Source organism: Mandrillus leucophaeus, unplaced genomic scaffold (assembly GCF_000951045.1).
Source record: "Mandrillus leucophaeus isolate KB7577 unplaced genomic scaffold, Mleu.le_1.0 Scaffold1549, whole genome shotgun sequence".
Taxonomy (NCBI): domain Eukaryota; kingdom Metazoa; phylum Chordata; class Mammalia; order Primates; family Cercopithecidae; genus Mandrillus; species Mandrillus leucophaeus.
The window spans coordinates 29,835-36,933 of NW_012101531.1; the positions used below are offsets into that span (position 1 = coordinate 29,835).

General features: G+C 43.0%; 1 long non-coding RNA gene across 1 annotated transcript in view; it reads left to right on the top strand.

The window, feature by feature from the left end:
- LOC105536132 overlaps positions 1-7,099 on the top strand; it is an 85,007-nt gene continuing 77,908 nt past the window's right edge. Inside the window, exons 1-2 of the long non-coding RNA XR_001005543.1 lie at positions 1-201; positions 1,926-2,023. This is a non-coding gene — a long non-coding RNA (uncharacterized LOC105536132). The remainder of the gene's footprint in view (positions 202-1,925; positions 2,024-7,099) is intronic.

Here is a 7,099-nt window from a genome sequence, read left to right on the forward strand (position 1 = left end):
GCTCTCTGGCTGGGGTCCTCCTGCCGCCCGCCGGCCTGCTCCCTTCGGGGCAAGTCCTGCTTCTTAGGCTCTCCTTTCACACACGCGCGCGCTCGCTGGGCCGTCCCCTCCTCTCCGGCCCTCCTCCTCCTGGTCCTTGCTAAGGCTGCCGTCGGGGAGGATTGATGTCCCTTCAGCATCATGCAGCCGCCGCCGAGGAAGGTAAGGGCGCAGTTGGTGGGCTTTGGGGTTCGGAGGGATGCGTACGGGGAACGCGGCTGGGGCGACCGCTGCGCCCCCTCCCCCTCCCGCAAGGGGCCGTGACCGCCCTCGCCTTGGGCTTGTCACCGACTTGCTGCCGGCTCCAGGTGGGGGGCGTGCTCGTGAGTTGCCTTTCCGACAGAGGGGCCGCCGGGGCTCGTCGCTTTTCTACGCAGGAGACCCCCAGACATTTCACAAGAGTTTCGGGTGTGCATTTGTGTGTGTGCGCGCGCATGGCAATGCTGCCCGCTGCAAAGTGCATTCTCCGGGCTGCACCGAGGGGGAGGCAGGGACGCCCCGGCAGCTTTGCAGAGCCTTGTGCGTGTGTGATTGTTTAGTCTGCACCAGCTTTGAGCCCTCCAGCCGCTTGTCGCCAGCCCCGCCCGTTTGCAAATTTGCGGGGGATTTGTTTCTAGCCTAGCCTTAGGGTTTGGCCTGCTTTTCCCACGGGGCGGCCGAAAAGAAGTTGGAATAGTCACCGCCTCCCCACCCCAAGGGAAAATAAATTAAGGATTGACGGGTCCTGCCTCGCTCCCGACTGAGGGGCGAGGAGGTTGTAGTGCTGTCTTCTGAAAAGCGAGGACCGGGCCCGGGAGGTGCGTGGCGTGTGCACTGCGATCCGGGGTTGGATGACCAGGGTGGGAGTGACGGATGCACCCTGCTTGTCATCAGCCTCCCCGCTGCGCCCTTCCCCAGCTTTCCCAGGGGTCGAGGCTGTGTCCTTGTCTTTTTAATCCTACAGATAGATACTGAATGTCTACTCTGGGCACTGGGTGGATGAGGCCATTCTGTCCTCCCCTCGTAGGCAAACATTTGCCTAACGCCTAACTCACCCGTGTCTGCTGCCTCTGCTTTCTCTCTTTCCTAATCCGGGTTTCTCCATTTAAGTGAGTCATTTTCTTTCGAACATGTACCCCCACCCCTTCGAGTGGTCCCACTCCTAAGGCCGATATTCCAGACCCACCGTAACTTCGCACCCTGGGGCCCGGCCTGGCGGGCGAGGCTCTCTGGCCAGCAGGCATTTGCTTTTCTCGCTGTTTGAAGTGGAGCCTCTACCGAGATCGGCTTGCCGGGGTAGTTTAAAAGCACTGCATATGCTGGAAGGTCACTTTAGCTTTCTCCTTTGTGAGAAAGAGATTGTGATTTGATGCGCTGTCAGCAAGTCGAGGGCATCATTCTGAGACAGTGTGCTTTTTCGCAGCCATTATGGAGTAATTTATGTAGTCGATTCATGCATATTATCATGATTGTGTAAATATTGGTCATTGGGTATCAGGCACTCTTAGGCTCCCAGCCCCCATCCACACTCTGCTCGCCTCTCCTGGTGGTTAAAGTCTTTGAATCTTTTTTAGAAATAGAAGACAGCCTCTTTTAAAACTCTAGGAAGACCTAGACATGGATTGAGCTTGTGTATGAAATGGAATGACTGGCAGTTTATTTTGCATGTCTTTAGTTTATAATATTTATAGTCATGTATTTTCATTAAACCTCTGTTCAGGCTATTTGGCTTTAATTTTTCATTAAGTAAGTATCTTCAGTAAATAAAACTAGATGGCGAATAATGGATTTATGGCCTTCAGGGGAGAGGCGAGCAAGAGACATATTCTGACAGATGTATTTTCCTAAAGCAATTTTTTTGGGTTAAATTTGTAAAAAGACCTTCATAAATATATGGTGTATTTTAGGTGAAAGTTACCCAAGAACTGAAAAACATTCAAGTTGAGCAGATGACAAAACTTCAAGCCAAACATCAAGCAGAATGTGATTTGCTTGAAGATATGAGGTAAGGCTATAGTAAATAGTTCAAGGACTTCTATTTCTCTGTTTCAAAGAAGCTTTGAGTTACCAAGCCCCAGGAACTGATGATGGAATTTCCTTTTGGATTTCCTGCTTTAAGGCTGTTAGAACTTTGACTCAGCTGGAAGTTAGAACTGGAACTAACACAATACAAACTTTTTCCTTCAATAGGGGACCTATAGTGCACACATAGTATTTGGAAAAAAGGACCTTAAAAGTCTTATTAGTCAAATTATAATAATTAAAGATTCTTGTTTAAATAATCTTTCCATGGAACTGTAACAATCATTTTATTGACCTTAACAGTTTTACACAGTTAGATTTTTAAACCAACACTTGTGGTTAATGGTTAATATCTGGGGGTGAGCCAGTCAACCCCAGATGATTATATGCTCTCACTGGGTTAAAACATGACAAATACAACTTTGTCTTTGAGTGCCAAATTTAGTGAGAAGTGTGTTTATCATATTTTATTTTATTATTGAGGTTACTCATATTCATAGTCAAGATAACTTTGAATAGCTAAGACATCTCGCTAATATTGTGAAAATCAGTATCTTTCTTCCTAGAGGGATGGATGACTTATTTTAATGAAAGAAATACCACTTATTTAACAGTCTTTTAATACAGACTGACAGTTCAACAAAGATTTTTGTCTAGAATGGGAGATGATTTGCATGGTGAAACAAGAGTGGCTGCAATTCTTATTTCCCTTTTGTAATACATTTATCAAATTGGAATTGGGTCTGTAAGCCTTATCAGTTACCTAGTTTTCTGGTAGTACACTTCATGTTGGTTTCATGAAAAATATTAACTCGATGGTGTTATTATAAAATTATGTGTTTGAATTGCTGTTTGTAGCCCAAAGATTTTAGTTTTAAGAATTTCCTTTTTTTCCTCTCCTATATTTAGGCACTATAAGCATTTCTGTTGTATACGTGTCATTAGGGTTTCTGACTAAGGCATATAAATCTATTCTCATCCAATCTGGATTTATCAAGATTGTTGTTTTCTGACTGAAAATTACAATTTTAATTCTGTATTTGTCTTTCCCTCCTTGTTATAACCATAAGAAAATATTTAGACTTAAAAATTCCTATGCGAGGCCATGCGTGGTGGCTCACACCTGTAATCCCAGCACTTTGGCAGGCTGAGGTAGGCAGATGACCTGAGGTCTGGAGTTTGAGACCAGTCTGGCCAACATGGTGAAACACTGTCTCTACTAAAAATACAAAAATTAGCCAGGCATGGTGGCATGCGCCTGTAGTCATAGCTACTCGGGAGGCTGAGGCAGAAGAATTGCTTGAACCCAGTAGGTGGAGGTTGCAGTGAGCCGAGATGGCACCACTGCACTCCAGCCTGGGCAACAGAGGGAGACCCTGTCTCACAAGGAAAGAAAAAAAAAAATTCCTGTGTGAGATAGCTGAAACTCTTGATGTGGTTAAAAGTTTAAGGTTGTTAACTTATTAAGCAAACTAAGAAATCTCTAGATGAAGAAAGTAATAAATTTTCAGAAGCAGTTCAGGAAGGCAGAATTAGTGTGTAAGTGAAGATCCCGTGTGGGGTATCGGTGGTCAGTGGTTGTAATAATTCCTGTTGATTGTGTCTTCTAAAGACTTCTTGATTGCATTTTGTCTGCATTTTTCCCCTATTGTCTGTAGCTTGGTGCAGGAGCGTATGGTAAAGAATATGGACACTGCAGTCAGACAGTCCTGAGTTTGTGTCCTGATATCTGTGCTGACTTGTGGAAAATGAATTAATCTTTATAAACTTAATTTTTCTCATTTGTAAAAAGGGGCAGTAATGGCCTCTGTTCCCCAAGGTTGTATAGATCAAATCACAATGCATGTGAAATATGGCACACATCTAAGCTAAGCTGATATAGTCTCTTGCTCCTGTTCCTGTTGCTTAGTTTGTATTATTGCTGATCTATCACATTTGGCTTGCATTATACTAGTATCCTAATTATTGTAGTGGTGTCCTTATATCTTCCATCTCCCATCTCTCCTTTTAAATATTTCTTCCACATTACCACCAGTTAGCTTTCTAAAAACATTATTATAGATCACTCCTCTGTGGCCTTCTAGATAAAGGCCAAACACCTTGTCATAGTATATATAGTTCTCTGCAACCCAGCTGCAAGCTTCCTTTCCTGGCTTGGTTGCTACCATTTCATGCCCATGCATCCTTCCTCTTTCTTCCCCCAGCTCTGGTCGCTCGGGACATCAGGTTGTCTAATTGTGCAGTCTACATTCATACCTCTGTGTATGCTGTTGTCTGCCTGTTGGTACCTTTCCTCCCACTTTTTCACCTGACAAATTCTTGATTACCAATAACTGCAAGTTCCTTGTTCTCTGTGATCTCAAAGGATTTTGATTTTTGCTCATGCTTCTGGCATCCTCCCTCAGGTGAAGTCTTTGAAGTTATGGGCTATTACTCATTTTTGTATCTTTATACCCTTGTCAAATGAATGTGACTGGCCATATTTAAATGTATCTTATTTTTTCTTGGGTGAGATACTGTATACACTCTGTAGGGGGCTATGGGGGCCTCTGTTGAGCTTGTGTTATATACTTTGGTTCATGTGATCACTTTAAATACACTATCCTGTTTGTTGTAGAGTATATAATATGTAAAGGCAGAGATTGTTGGTGCTCCAAGGATTAACAGGTTATTTGTTTGAAGGAGTTAGTATGTTCTTCTATCTATATTAACTTAATGGAATGAATCCTTTCATTCCCATAGAGTTGTGAATAGGATACTGTATTACCTACTGAAACAAGGGTTTAGGTTTCTGATTTGCTTTTTTTTTTTTTTCAAAGACAATATTGAAAAAGTTGAAACTTTCACCTTCTCTTGGTATTCATGATAACTTCAGTTGCCTAAGGAAGGAGGTGATCTGGCTTCTCTTGTCTGCTCTAGCAAGTGGAATGATTTTTTAAAAGTTCATTGGAAATCTCTGAACTTGGGTGTTTTTTGTTTGTTTTTGAGACGAAGTCTTGCTCTGTTGGCCAGGCTGGAGTGCAGTGGTGCAATCTCAGCTCACTGCAACCTCTGCCTCCTGGGTTCAAGCAATTCACCTGCCTCAGCCTCCCTAGTAGCTGCCACCACACCTGGCTAATTTTTTTGTATTGTTAGTAGAGGCTGAGTTTCACCATGTTGGCCAGGCTGCTTTTGAACTCCTGACCTAAGTGATCCTCCCGCCTCGACCTCCCAAAATGCTCGGATTACAGGCATGAGCCACTGCGCCCGGCCCCAACTTGGGTTTTTATATGAATTAAGTTGTAAAGGATCTTGCTTGCTTTTCCTCTTTTGAGATTAGTGCTCCTTCTCACCAGTGCCTCTTGCCAGTTTTATGCTCAATTTAAGTTAGTATGAATTCACTCAGAAATGTACCAATAGCTTTTTATTCTTAGAGAAATTAGTAGTAGATATATATATACACACACACACACACACACACACACATATATATATACACACATGTATTTAATTTGAGGCAGAGTCTTACTCTGTTGCCTAAGCTGGAATGCAGTGGTGTGATCTCTGCTTACTGCAACCTCTCCTCCCAAGCTCAAGCGATCCTCCCATCTCATCCTCCAGGGTAGCTGAGACTCCAGGTGCGCGGCTAATTTTTGTATTTTTTGTAGAGATGAGGTCTCACCATGTTACTCAGACTGGTCTTGAACTTCTGGGCTCAAGTAATCCTACTGTCAAGCCACTGTGCTCAGCCTGAGAAAATGTCAAAAGTTTTTATGACATTGAAAAAAGTTAAAAAAAAAAAACACACAGCATATTAGACTGTAAATAGAATTTTATACTGAATTTTATCTATTTCTTCCCCCTTACGTCCCTTCTTCTTTCTTTCATTTTTTTTTTTTTCTTAAGAGACAAGAGTCTTGCTCTGTTGCCCAGGCTGGAATGCAGTGGTGTGATCTTAGCTCACTATGTCCTTGTCCTCCTGGGTTCAGGCGATCCTCCTGCCTTAGCCTCCTGAGCACCTAGGACTATAGGCATGTGCCGTCACAACTGGCTTATTTTAAAAACTTTGTAGAGACAGGGTTTGTTTGTTGCCCATGCTGGTCTTGAACTCCTGGGCTCAAGTGATTCTCCCACCTCAGCCTCCCAAAGTGCTGGGATTACAGAAGTGAGCCACTACTGCTGCAACCCACCCCCACGGTCCCCAGTTCTTATCTTTTGGAATTTCGAGGGGAGGAGACCAATTATGATACAGTTTTTCTCCTTTGTTCTCCTCCCCTTCTTCAGTTCATTTGTTCTGCGGATGGCATTTGGAAGCTAGTATTTTGGGAATGAAGTGTGAGATGAAAAGACAACTAATTTGTTGTTAATCGGGACATTCCATGCTTTGGGGAGGTTTTATACTGATGTGTTTTCTGTTGACTTTTGCTATCAGCAGTAGACAAGTAGTCTACTTTCTTTTTAGTTTATTATTATATTTTTTTCTCTTTGCTTTTTAAGGCCACTTACAATAAGTTTCTACATACTAGAGTGTGTGTACTTTTCTTCTTAGGATTGTTTATCCTATGCTGTGCTGAGTAGAGTCAGTTAAGAAAATTTTTTGCAGTGACCCAGAATAAAAAGAACTATCTTCTTAGAAGACATTTTAAGGAGGTCTATAATATGGAAAAATTATTGAATTTTAGTCAGGAGAATAATATGTATGTTCATTTTATAGATGAAAGTGGAAACTGAGGCACAGTGAAATGAAGTGAATTATATTTGTGAGGACTCTAAGCTATTTGTCCTGATTTCCATACTACCGTACTGTCCCATGTATCTGTGTTTCCCAAGCTTTTAACCAAGGAACTTATCATGAGTCCAGTTGTAAAAAATATTTTGCCTATCAAAAAGTGTAATATATTATCAGGAGTCGGGGTGCGGTGGCTCATACCTACAATCCCAGCACTTTGGGAGGCTGAGGCGGGTGGATCACTTGAGGTCAGGGGTTTGAGACCAGCCTGGCCAACATGGTGAAACCCTGTCTCTACTAAAAATACAAAAATTAGCTGGGCATGGTGGCACACACCTATAATCCTAGCTA